Below are 13,565 nucleotides of genomic sequence, written 5' to 3' on the forward strand. Positions count from 1 at the left end.
GGATCCTACATCTTGCCACAGCCCCATATGGAAGTAATCAAGCACAAGGGTGGCAGCTGGGGCCAATAACAGTCACCTGCAGTTGAGGGACGTGGGGGTTTGGGATGGGTTTTTAATGCTAATTTCCTGGAGGAACAATGCGGGAGCGGGCGCGGAGCGGCTGAATGGGGAGCAGCGGAACAATGGCTGCACCTGGCGCTGCGGGCAGCGCACGGAGCGGCAGCGCCCGGCACATCTGTTCGCACAATGCCGCTCCCCCTGCAACAGGTCCGAGCTGCAGCCCTCCTCATCCTCCCTCCGCCACCGCTAGCCACACTTTTGGGGCTTTCCAGGGTTTGTTTTTGGGTTTTTTTTTTTTGGTGAAAGGGATGGCTGCACAGCATCCCGCCGGCAGGTTGCGGCATCCCGCTGCTACAGAGGAAGGAAAATTGACTCTTGGCTTTGAAGATCTGCAAGTGTTGGTTCTTCTAAGTGGTCCTCTGGCCACCTGTGACTGTCCTCCTTCAATAGCCCAAGTGGTGCTGCAGAGATGGGAATCCCGCGGCCGGCAGCGCGCCGAGGAAATTCAATACGCATTATTCTAAAACCTTCAGCTTAGCTTATAAAAATGCCACTGCCCAGCCCAATAAAAGGCATGATAGTTACACTTTAAAATGCTTTGAAACCTCTGAAATCGCTATTGTCCTGTCGGACATAAGCTGCTGACACACAAAGCCGTGCTAAGGTCAAGGTCCTGCCTCAGAAAATTGCTTGCAGACCCAGGAACTGAACCCAAGCCTCTCCGTGCTGCACTTTTACTGTGGGATAACTGCTCACCATTTCTTCCTGGCCGCTGCTCCTGCTCTAAACAAAGGTTTTTCCAGCCGTTCCCTGAACGCTGCATGAATTAAGGCAGTCTCCATCATAAAAATAAAAGTTGAACAGACTCCCAGAGACCTGCAGTGACGCTGCCCCCAGGGACTGCTCTGGAGTGTCTGTCGAAACACATTTCATACCTAGCTCCTAACAAGCAATCAGATATGGAAATAGTCACTAGATAAAGGCAAGCTTACAATCCAGCCCAGAACAAGTATGGATAAGCCAGCTCTTATAATGGGAAAAAACCCAACAGGCAACAGATTATGACCATCTTCTGCTCAGATTTAAAAACTAGCCAGCATTGACTTAAATCTGCTGCATGTGCCCAAGTCCTCAAATGACTGTGTTCAGCTCTCCAGCGATACTATAAACATCACACATACACGTCAAACAAATCTTGTTTTTTGTCCAAACCTTAAAAAAAACAGATCTGGAAAAAACAAGAGGCCACCTGGCTCCCCCATCCCATCCCATAACCGTGGGAGAGCGCTGCCTCCTGCTAAATGCTGCTGGTGGTTACTGCATTTATGGGTCAATTTGGGGACTGGAGGGCTGATTGACTTTAAAACTCAGCTCCTGCAGTCAAACCACACAAACCTGTCAAACCAGTGATAACCTCTACAAGCCAAACTCCACCGTGGGTGATGCAAGACAAAGCTCTGTAAAGCAGCAGTAAAATCATTTGGGACTCACACTCCATGTGACAGAAGAGGCAACATTAAGTGAAACCCCACTCACTTGGGGACCCTGGTCCTCTAAGACTTAGAAGAATAAACCAGAAAAAAACCCCAAACCCAACAGCCTGACCCAGGATTCACGTGAGCAAAGCTCCCTTTGCTTTGGCGGGTTTAAACAAGCCTCTGCAACACCAGCAGATGCAAGTTGCAAAAATAGCAGCATCTTGGAAGTAAGCAGGGGCTGTGGCTCCAGTCCCTGGGCAGAGCAGAGCCTGGCATGGCATTTTCACTATTAAATGGAGTTTCTGCTCTTTTCCTCGGGGCATTCCCTGTGTAATAGAGTTCTCAGATTAACGATTTATTCTCCTTGCCTTTAGCAATTCTGCTCCTTCTTCAAACCCTTCAAATCCTTCCCTTGGCTTAGCTGCACTTTCCTGTTGGCAGTATTTGCTCAAACTGCCTTTGCTTTACTCCTCTTTCCTTGTTTCCCACACTGCAGTCTCTGAGTTTTGCATTATTTGTGTGTTTCTCTAACTGCTGGATGTGCTGGGCTACCTGGCTGTGAAAGGCACACAGTCATTTAGGTGAAGCCTAGGTAGTTCCAAAAATCAGACAGAACATCTTTTCCATATTAATAGTGAAAATCCTATCATCCAGCAGACAATAGCAGGGGGGGAAAAAGTGTCTTCCCTTGGATGTCCTGCACCATTTCTATTAAATTATTAGGTCTGGTGACAGAGTTTCAAGCCACCCGCTTCCCTGAAATACAACCACCTCTCTCATCTAAGCACTCGGCTCATCAGGCACCCTAAATCCTTTTTAAAAATAAAGGAGCCTGAGGAAAAAAAAGAAAGTTTCCTGCAGAGCTTGAGCAAGACTCTACTAAATTAGTTGTTTAATGGCCAAATCGTGCTGCCCTGATGCCGGCAGAACTTCCGTTTGCTTAATCAGGGCTCGACCCGCAAGGAGACCGCAGCAGCAGCTGCTCCAACACCCTGCACTGCCTTCACAAACTCGGGAAGACTCCAGGAGAGCTGCAGCAGAGGAGCACTGCTCTTTGCTCTTAGATATCAGCACACCCTGTATGGCTTTGCTGGACATTTTTGGGGTTTCAAACTCCTTTGTGCTGGTGCACTTTGAGACACTGAAGCACACACTCCTTCTGCCTCCTCTCCAGGGACACACAGGAGGTGTTTGGTGTGTCTCTAGAAGCAGACTTATAATATTTAATATTTTTAAAAGCCCCTACCAAATGCTTACATGTTGTAAAAGAAGAAAAACCTTAGGGTGGCCCATGGAGTAGCCAAACTGACCGAGCACAGAGCTGCAGCCCAAGCATGCAGCCAAGGAGCCCAGCCAGGCTCTCCCTCAGGAAACTCCATCATTTGGCATGTTCAAAGCTAACCCGGACAAAGCAACACCAAAGGGAATCATCCTGCACCAGGCAGCCCAGCAAATATTCCTCTCTCTTTTTCCAGCCTGACAGCCAGCGATGCTCAGCCACATTTCAGCTCCCCAAACTTTGAATGCCAATTTTGGTGCATCTCCTGTGGCTGGGCAGGATTTCTCCAGCATATAAAATGGACTGAATATCAGTGCACAGGAGCTGAGTGGTGTAGGGAGCACAAAAAGCTGATAATATTTGGGGGAGCAGCTTAAACATGCAACAGAGGGATCTCTACAAAAAGCTACACCAGAGGGTCAGAGGAGTAATTTCAACTGCTGAACCTTCCCAAAAGACAGGGAGGGGGCAAAAGGGCAGGCTTAAACTAAATATGCAAGATCCAGGGATTACAATAGAAAAAGAGAAAATACAGCCTGTCTACAGCCCGACAGTGAAAATGTATAGGGGAGGTGTGTTCTGGTATCACAAGATTGGTCTGGGAGATTTAGATGCTGGGAGCATCAGTTGCTGCTCAAGGAGTGCAAAGACAAAAAGGGAGCAGCCTCTGACACAATGCAGAGAAGCCCTGAAAACACGGGGGAAATTAAGGAAATTTGGGAGCCAATGGAAGAAATCCACCTCTGCAGTTTACACCATCCCCCCCACCCCCAGCTTTAATACCAGCATGCAGAAACCAGAGTAAGCCTGGGCACAGTAGAAAAACACGTTCTGCTAAAACACACAAACCCCTTCCTGCATTGCCATTTCCCCAGAAAACGCCAAATCCCAGCCCTCTGCTCACGGAGGTGGGGGGGGGGGAAGGAAAAAAAAAAAAACAACCATTCCATAGCAACCCAGAACGAGCTGTACCGCAGCTCTCCTCAGAGAGAGTTTAGTGTTTTTTCAGCTGCAGAATCCTCGCATGCAGCCGGCTGGGCTATTGAAGTTTTCCCCAGCACTGCAGAGGACCGAGGCAAGGCTGGCAGAGCGCTGCGGCCGCCGCTCCCCGCCTCTGCCCGTACCTGCTGCCGAGCCGGAGGCTCTCCCCAGCCCGCCTGCACAAGCCAAGGCGCTCCCCAAGCCTCGCAGGGCTCAGCATCCCCCCGAGCATCCCCCGCCGCCCCGGGTACGCCGAGCGCCGCTTAAAAATAATCCCGTTCCTTGCTTACCCTAGCCAGCGAGGTTGCAAGGATCCAGCTGCTGTGCAATACACCTCGTTTCTTTCAAATAGAAAGAAAAGCGCTCTTCCTCCTCCTCCTCCGCCCGTGATCTTCGAGCGCAGCCGGAGCCCAGCCTGCCTTCTCCTTTCATTAGCTGGACATGTGTCAGGTCCCGCACATCTGCGATTTCTCACTGCCTGGAGCCGCCTGTCCGATTCCAGGGAAACACAGATGGATCCCAGATGGGAAGGTCCTGCCAAACAGACCAGCTCTCCACCTTGCCAGAATACCCAGCTTAGAGGCACACACCCTCGGCTCGCTGCCTGCTCCCTGCCTGCGCCGCGCTGCTGCCAGGCTGCTCGCCAGCTGATGTCACCAGGCACACACCTACCAGCGCCTCGCCGCCCGCCTGACATTAACTTGTTAAATACACGGAATTTGTTTATGGCCGGCAGGAACAGCGAGGCAGCAGCGGGAGCAGAAGAAGCTCCGCCGCCCCCCTCCCCAAAGCCGCCTTGTGCGGCACCGGGGGCACGGCAGCCTCTGCCTCGGGTTTGGAAACCGGCATGAGCTCTTGGGTAAAGCGGCGGATTAATTTTCCGAAGGTTTCCCCATGCACGTAAATCTTCGCTGCAAACTCCCCCCACGTCCCCAGCAAGCCCAGTGCCAGAGTTTGCGGCGCTGGAAAACTGGCATGTGTTAGCAATTAGAAGCAACAACAAGATAACAAGATACTGATGTTGCAAGGGTACCAAACGCGGACTGGAAAATTCAAAGGAAGAGCAATTAAATGTGTAACATACTACCCGGCTCGAAGAGGAAGTGTTAAAGGAAAATGTAAATCCGAAATGTTTTATACCGGGAGTAAACTCCACCAGAGATCTCAGAGCACCGAGGGAGGCCCGGAGCAGGAACCCACTGGGCAGGATCACATTTGACCATTTCCCCCCTCCCATTAATGCACAGCCGCGGTTGCTGTGCCACCTACAAACCTCCTGGTAATCCTGACAGGCTCTCCCCGAGGTGCGGCGCGAACAACAGATATTAACTGGAGGCCCCTGACTAATCCCATCAGCCCGGCACCATTCACCGCCAGCCCGGCGCTGGGCAAACACGGATTTACACAACAGCGCTCCTGGCCACGTCCCTGCCTGCCGGGGACTGCCCTGAGCAGGGGCAACCACCCTGCTCCACACCAGCCCACTGCCAGCTCCTCTCCAACCACCCCAGGAGGAGAAGCAGCGCTTGGTTTTTGCCTGCAGACCACACACAGGAACATTTTACACCCCAGGAGGAGAAGCAATGCTTGCATTTTGCCTGCAGACCATGCACAGGCACATTTTAAGATCTCGGAAGGGATCCACTGCTCCAGTCCTTACAGCTTAGCAGGTTCAGGTCTTGATCCTTTCCAAATCTCTGCAGTCAACAACACCTCTCTCTCCAGCTACTTTTTTAGAGAACCAGGGACCTCAATACTTCCCCAGCCAGCAAACTAAGAGCCTGACACTGCTCAAGCTGGGGGATGCTGCTTTTTCACAAGTCCAAAAATCATACATGCCAAATTCCCCACAGTTGGTGTAGGCATGACAGCATAGTTACTTGTTCACAGGCAGCAAAATGCTCCTTTTTATGAAATTCCCAGGGCTCTGGCAGGCCACTGCTAACTGCTATGCCCATAAACCTTCTGGAGGTACTGCCCCCCGGCATCTCACCTAACCCTTCACCCTGGCTTCTCTGCTGCTTTTTCCTAATTAGTTTAAGGTACCTCTGCTTCCCTTTGGGAGGGGGAAAAGGCTGTAAAGGGAGAAAAGTGCTTTAAAGGAAGCATTCTGCAAGCAGGCACAGCATGAGTCCATGAACACGGGGCCACGATCTCCTCCTGCAGAGGACAGGCCTCTCAGTACAGGCAGGATGCTGTGTGATAATGGGGGGCAATTTGGGCAGGAGATTTTTGGGCTGTTGTAGGAGCACATGAAGCTGCTGCTTCCCTGGCTGGGCAAACACATCACTGTGAGAAGAGCAGCCTGGCTGCAGGCAGAGGGGACATAGGTTTACAGCAGCTCTCCCTCCTCCAAACCTCACCCAAGAGCAGCAATTCCACATGCTTCAGTTAAGAAAAAAGAAGTGAATCACATTCAAGTATCAGCACACAAACACCTGGAGCATCCCATGAGATGGTGCTCAGGCAGCAAAATAGGTTGGGAACAGGCAGATCCAACAGTGCCTCCCAGCACCCCAGTCCCCACTGGAGGGGCTGCTGGCAAGGCACATCAATAAAACATTCAGGTTCAGAAAGTTCAGCTCGCTGGGGCTTCCGACACTTCTGATGGAGGTTGCGCAAAACAGCGAAGCTCTCAATATTTCATAAGCTGAGATGGAAAAACCATCTCTAAATTACACAGACAATGAAGGGAGGCACAACTCAAGCAGCTCCACCAACACCAGAACTAATAAAGTTATTTTCCTATGGACTTGCATCTCATGGTTGGCTCCCTGGCACCTCACGCTGTGAGGTCCCCAACAGGAGCCGTCCCCGGCCGGGTCGTGGCGACAGTGGTGGCTCTCATGTGGATTCTCTGATGTTTTCCAAGAAGCAAGTTCATGTTGCAGCTCTGTCCCCAGTGGAGATGGTAGCAGGCAGATGGATGCAGCCCTGTGCTCCCAGTGTTAAGAATCCAGCATCAGACACTGCTGTTCCCTGTGCTGCCCTGTGCCACCATCCCCAGCAGCCCAAAAGCTGACTTTGGTCTGAGTGTGACAGAGGGGGGGATGCTCTGTGATGAACAGCAGATGCTCAGGAGATGCCACCTGGGACCTGTCAGGTCTTTGGGTCAAAGCCATAAGAGAAGTACCCGCAAAAGACACAGGGAACATCCTGGGGTTGGGATAAAGGAGCTTTATGTGAAATAGGTAACCAGCATGAGGTGTTCTCTTGCCTGCTTTTTTAACCATATTTCAGTTTAAGGACCTGAACAGCTTGTAACGCTTCATACAAACAAAAGCTGTCCACAAATGTGACAACTGGGTTCTAACTACCCTTTGTCAACCAGGCCTCAATAAATCTCTTCAATGTTTTTACAACCTAAAGCACTTTGAAATGTCAAGAACTCAGGTCACTGCAAGTATTTTAAGTATAGTTACAACGACTTTATAAACCTTTATGAAAAGGCACAGAACTCTTTGTCACTGTGCTCACAGCCCAGTATCTAAAACCCTGCCATCCTCAGAGAAGACATCCCCACTTCTTGCTAGGGAGGCAGGAATAAGCCAGACCTCATAGCTCACCATGAGAGTAAGAAAGATAGATGTGGGCTTTTGGGTTCTCCAGGTATAAAAACTATGGACACCAGGGTGCTCTGAGTGGAAGCCATTGCCAAACCTTCTTTGAAAGGCTTGTGGATCGTGTCTTACGTATGATCCTCAGCTCACCCAAACCATGACCTACCCCTAAGCTCATCCCTGAGCTCACCACTGGCAGAGGCAGGCCTGTGAAGTATAGAATCACAAAATCCCAGAGTGGTTTGGGTTGGAAGGGACTTTACAGTTAATCTCATCCCACCCCCTTCCACAGGCAGGGACACCTTCCACTGTCCCAGGCTGCTCCAAGCCCTGTCCAGCCTGGCCTTGGACACTGCCAGGGATCCAGGGGCTTCTCTGGGCACCCTGTGCCAGGGCTCCAGGTTGCTCCAACCCCTATCCAACCTGGGATGAGAAGTCCATCCACATGCCATCTACTGACCTCTCTCACTGTTCCCAAGAGGCTTGTCTGCTCCTAAATATGCATTAAAGCAGATTTTGTAGCCCAGACATCACCAACACAGTGGAAGGAAGCAGAAGTGCAGGCAGCATGGGGAGAACTTCTTTCCCCAGCTCATCATGCTAATCTGCTTCTGCTTTCTTCTCCTGGGAATGTTCCATGGAAAGAACGATGCAAGCAAACTTTGAACACTGGGAGCTATTGATACCTGCTGCTCAGTGTGGTTTCTGAGGAAAGCAAGGAAATCTGAAGAATTTTTCCAGTTTGCAGTGGAATTTTTATGCCTATCACAGCCCATTGCCACAGCGAGCACAAGAGACCCAAACTGCTTCTGATTTCTCTGCTATTCCACAGATAGTTCATGATGTGTCTCAGATTTATTTTTTGCCTGCTGTGTTCTTACCTCAGAAAGAAGCTTCACTTGAATTCAAGGCAACCCTGGAAAGCTTTGCCTTTTTAAGCTGACCACTTTCCATCGCACAGAAAAATAAATCCAAATGCACTAAGGCAGCCAAAGCCATTTATCAGGCTAAGTAGAAACCGTAAATTCATGCTAACTGGAATCTGATGGAAACCAATTGGGATCCTCCTCCTCCTCCAGGCTCAGGTCTGGCAGGAAAGTCAAACATTTTATTGCCTTCTTTATGCCTTACAAGACAGTGGAGCCAAGAAGGGACTGCTCCCTTTGAAGCAATGCTGGTGGGGTTGCAAGGGACACTCAGTGACTTGAGTTCAAGCTCAACCCCCAAAACAGATTTAGACCTCTCCATTCCTGGCAAATTTATCACATTTAACAAACATCCTCTTTTCAATACATCCATTATTTGAATTAGCACACGGCAGATTATGTTAACAAGCTTAATTTGTCACAGAATCGTGGAGAAAGGTTTGGGTTGGAAGGGATCTTAAAGCTCATCTTATTCCACTCCCTGCCAGGGACACCTCCCACTGTCCCAGGGTGCTCCAAGCCCCATCCAACCTGGCCTTGGACACTTCCAGGGATCCAGGGGCAGCCCCAGCTGCTCTGGGCACCCTGTGCCAGGGCCTGCCCACCCTCACAGAGAACAATTCCATCCTAAAATCCTGTCTCACCATGCTAAGGCACACCCAGATCTTCCAGATCCTTGTCCCAAGTCCCTCTCCAGCTCTCTTGGAGCCCTGTTAGGCACTGGAAAAGGCTCTAAGGTCTTCCTGGAGCTTTCTCTTCTCCAGGCTGGACATCTCCAGCCTTTCCCCAGAGCAGAAGAGCTCCAGCCCTCAACAAAATCCAAATCCCAACACATTGCCACCTTCAGGAGTGAACATGAGCAGTGTTTGGCTTTTGTGAAATTTTAAGCCTCCTCAGAGAGGGGAAAAAACAAATTAAAAGTTTGCCTTAACTGAGCTGGAAGAATTTTACACCCAGAACATCCACAATCAGACATTGCCAAAAAAATCCCCAAAACAATGAGGGGGAGCAAAGATGCAACAAGGAATTAAGCACAATCTGAGGAAGTTATTGAAACTACCCCTGGCCACACATTAAGGGAGGGGACACACATCACCTAAGCACATGATGCTTTATTCCTGTAGCCACATAGGTAAAGAAAAAACATGCAGGAACTGATGTCCTATGCAAAAATATCCCCTCCAAAACAACAAACCAATTCCTAAATCTAACACCCTTGCTCTGATTAGAAATCCAAGCTTCTGTAGCTGTCACGGGTATTTAAACCAAACACAGAAATATGGAAAAAATGAGTAATCCTATTTGGAGAGAGAGTAAAATCCAGCCTGCAGAGGATTAATTCTAGTCCAACAGCCCTGCAGCTTGACAGTATTTTCCAGGTCAATAGCAGCGCCATTTGATTACAGAGATTTGTTCAAATACATACATCCACTCCCCTCCAATTGTCATTTCAGTGATTCTCAACTTTAGTTGCCCAACACCCAGACCAGGAGCTTTCCTGGCACTGGAAGCTCTGGCTGGAGCTCTGCTGCAGCTCTCAGCCACCCTCCCCCCTACTGTAGAAAACCCAATTTCCTGTCTACATCAGACAGTTTTGCCTCACTCCTTTCAGGACCATCCTCTTTAGCACCTGTTTATGGTGCAGATAAGCTTTGGAAGCCAAAATCCTCCCTTTTTCAGGGGAGGTGGTGGCTTTGAGAGCTGTGTCCTGGATCAGGTACCCTACTCCAGGCTCCCAGTGCTCTCACCACCAGATGTGGAAGACCATTTACAGTTAAGAAATCACAGGTTAAAGCCTAACAAAGCAGGACAATTTGGGGTTTTTCCCTCATCCCAGGCATCACTGTGAGCAATAAAATGCAGGTAACGGATCCCAAGCCCCTTCCCTACAGCAGCCACACTACATCCCAGTTTGCTTCCAACTGGTGCCTTCCCTGCCACAAGCTCTGGCTCTTCCCCTGAGAATGGCTTTTCCTTTATCTCAGGCTCTTTTAACAGAAAGAGCTTTTCCTTCTTTATCTCAGGCTCCTTTTTCCCCCAATTTCACCCTCAGCTTCTCTCTGTTCCAGGCCCTTATCTGTGAGGGCTGCTGGGGCTCTGCTCCTTTCCCAGTGCTTGAGAGGAGGAAAGGAGCAGAGTACCTCCCCACCACACAGCCACCCAAGGAGGGTTCTTTTCTCATTAATTAGTTGTCACTAACCTGGTAACCTTGATTAAAAATATCCAAATTCCCATCTCCCTTAAAAAAAAGAAAAAATCCTAAGTTGTTTTGTTCATTACACCCAGCAAACCACCAGCTGTGCATTTCAAGCAAGGCTCCCCAGTAGCATCCCACTTTAGCACCGAGCAGGGTTCCGTTCCTTCCAGCCTCAACCAATCACAAAAACCACATTTCAAACGTGGTTTTTTGCTAGTTTTTCCTCCGTTTACTTTTCCCCCATTTTTCTTTGCCAGCTCCCTTCTCCCGCTGACCCTTTAGACCTAACAAGCGCTGCCTTTGGGGGGAGCAAAAAGAAGAAAGAGCCCAGCGCAGCCCTTTGCGCCTGGCCCGGCATTCCAGCGCTGCGCTCCCGGCTCCACAAAGTCTGATTTAGGAGCACTGCTGGGAGCTATTAGTTTACGAAAGGCCCAGCACGCCCACCCAGGCTCAGGGCGGCGAGAGGCTCCCCTTTCACCGCTGCCATGTGCCTCCCATCGCGGCCGCAGCGCTCGGCAGGGCACGGAGCCAAGGCAGAGCCAGCCCGGCCGGCGGGCGGGGAGCTCAGGGGACAGGGCTGGACACCGGCCACAGCACAGGAGATTCATTCATGGGATGCTTATTAAGAGAGACCAGCCTCCATCCAGGCTCTCCTTTTATCACACACAGAATCACAGAATAACGAGGCTGGAAGAGATCTCCAAGATCACTGAGTCCAACCTGTGCCCTAACACCTCAACCAGACCATAGCACCAAGTGCCATGGCCAGTCTGTTTTTAAACACATCCAGAGATGGTGATTCTACCACCTCCCTGGGAAGAGCATTCCAGTACTTTATTATTATTCTCTCGGTGAAAAATTTCTTCCTAATATCCAACCTACATTCCCTGCCACAGCTTGAGACTGTGGTTCTGTCAGTGCTGCCTGGTGGAAGAGACCAACCCCACCTGTCTACAGCCTCCCTTCAGGAGGTTGCCCCTGCCTGGTGCTCCTTGTTGCCACGTCCTGTAACCACTTCTTGCTTTTTGTATCCTTTTTGTTTCCACACCATGCTTTTAATCTCTTTTTTGCCATATTTTTGATTCCCTTCTCCACTCTGCTTCCACCATCTCCAGGCTCCTCATCTGCCTCAGCAGCCCCAACAGCTGATCCTGAAAATCATCACTGCCCTCCCAACCACTGGAATCTGCTGAGCAAGCTCAGCCACCTGCCCAGGTGTCTGCTACCTGTTACCCTCCCAGAATTAGAGCATGCATCAGCCTCCCAAAAATGTGTGCCAGGGGGAATTTAATGGTGTGCTCTGGCAATAGCTGCCAGATTTTGGCCAGCTCATTGTCCCAAAATGCCTGGTGTGGATGTAAGACAGAGTTAACTCCCCAAAACTGAAGATCAGCTCAGTGGTGGGAGAGGCAGTGAGAAAGGAAAGGGGAAAACAAGCATCATTTTGGAGTCATCAGGGTTTTGACATTCTCCAACTGGCTTCTATTAGCATTGCATCTGTTTGGGTGCCTGAAGGAGAAAAAAAATCAAAGGAAAGACTCATTTCCAGAGGTACAGAGCAATCAGCAGGTTCTCTGTGCTCTGGAGTGTTTGGATGCAGCTCAAGGAGGACCAGGCACAGTGAACAAGGACCTGAAATTTTATTACCTTCCCCTCCTGCCGGAAGCAGAGCCTATTTGCAGATTTACAGCTCGTGTCAACAGGAAGTTCGTGTTTACAAGTTTCCTGGAAAAAAAGCCAGCATTCCTGTCCTCCACCACAGCCTGGTGGGAATGCTGCCTCGTGGGGGAGTGCTCAGATGGGTATGGGAGACAGGAATGAGTTTTGGCCATGTAAAACATACAGACAAATAGATAAAGCTATGGAAAAAAAAAAAAAAATTGAAGACCAGAAGGAGAACAGTAATTCAGCAATTTGGTGGAAAATGCACAGCAAGACAGCACAGCCGTGTCTGGAAAAATACTTTTGTAGCATCTGGGATTCACACTTCAAAGAAGCAGAAGAATTTTAAGAGGATGAAAAGCTATATTCAGGCTAACATGAATTTTTCTCTTCTGGCCCAACTCTTCTGTCATTCCCATTACACTGTTCCTCCAGGAGTCACAGCCAAGCTCAGCTGGTCACACTGGGGTGGGCCCTCCTCTCCCAGTAAAGGCATTAATGGGACCACAGCGTGTCTGGTGGTGCTGCTGATCCACCAGGACCCACCAGCATCCATCCATGCTCAGCCCCAGATGGAGCTGAGGACATTGTTTATTGCCTTCACAAACTGGAGCCCTGGGCCTGAACAGCCCTATCTTGTGAAACCTGGATTTAAAATCTTCCCCTTTCATATGGTTATTAAATATTAAACAAACAAAAAAACCCCACCAAAAACCAAAACTGAAATCAAACAAAAAACCCAAATATTTGTTCCAAAATTACACAAAACAAGAGGACATGAGGACAGCCAAAGGTCAAGCAGCCAGAGTTCTACCAGGATGCCAAAGACCTAAATATTTATTTAGGCCACGCTGTACAGTTTAGCAAAGACAGCTATGGAATCCTTAGGGTGGTATCTGATCTCCTGAGAGAGAACACACAGCTCCCCAGGAAAGTTTCTGTCTCAACAGATGGACATTTTCCAACAGAAGGATGATGCAGTCACAAGATCCTTCTGTCACAAACTCATTCAACAACACACAACAGGTACAGAAAACCAAGTCTCAAAAAGCCACACTCAGCTTCTCCCTAGACAAAGGGCTGGAGAAAACCAAGCTGACAAAGCACTCAACCCACCCAGCCTTACCAACTTCCAGGATTTAACATGCAGAAGATTGAAAAAACTGAGCTGAAGAGGAAACTCAGAACTGGTGCAGCCATCAGGTCCTTCCAACACCACCACAGCTGTCCCCAGCATAGATTTAGGGTGATCCCCCTCCCCCAGAGCTGCACATCTCCACTCATTCCCTGGGTATTTGAGCTCTTTTCACACCAACCAGCAGCACTAAGAACAAAATTCCCAGTAGAATCAGAGAGATGGGGAGGAGAGTATCATGCAAAGGTCCCAAAACTTATTTTTCCACCCTGAGTCCTTATCAGGAA

At 49.5% G+C, this 13,565-nt stretch overlaps 1 protein-coding gene across 6 annotated transcripts in view; it reads right to left on the reverse strand.

Annotated features, from left to right (window-relative positions):
* Positions 1-13,565, reverse strand: part of CBFA2T2 (CBFA2/RUNX1 partner transcriptional co-repressor 2) — a 59,723-nt gene that overhangs the window by 33,956 nt on the left and 12,202 nt on the right. Inside the window, exon 1 of one of the 6 annotated variants that reach the window (XM_059862314.1) lies at positions 4,089-4,403. The exons of the other annotated variants lie outside the window; for them this stretch is intronic. The gene's annotated coding sequence lies outside the window, so the exon portion shown is untranslated. Of the gene's footprint in view, positions 1-4,088; positions 4,404-13,565 lie in introns of those variants that run through there. 6 annotated transcript variants of the gene reach the window in all.

The sequence above is a fragment of the Haemorhous mexicanus genome, chromosome 18 (assembly GCF_027477595.1).
Source record: "Haemorhous mexicanus isolate bHaeMex1 chromosome 18, bHaeMex1.pri, whole genome shotgun sequence".
Classification (NCBI taxonomy): Eukaryota; Metazoa; Chordata; class Aves; order Passeriformes; family Fringillidae; genus Haemorhous; species Haemorhous mexicanus.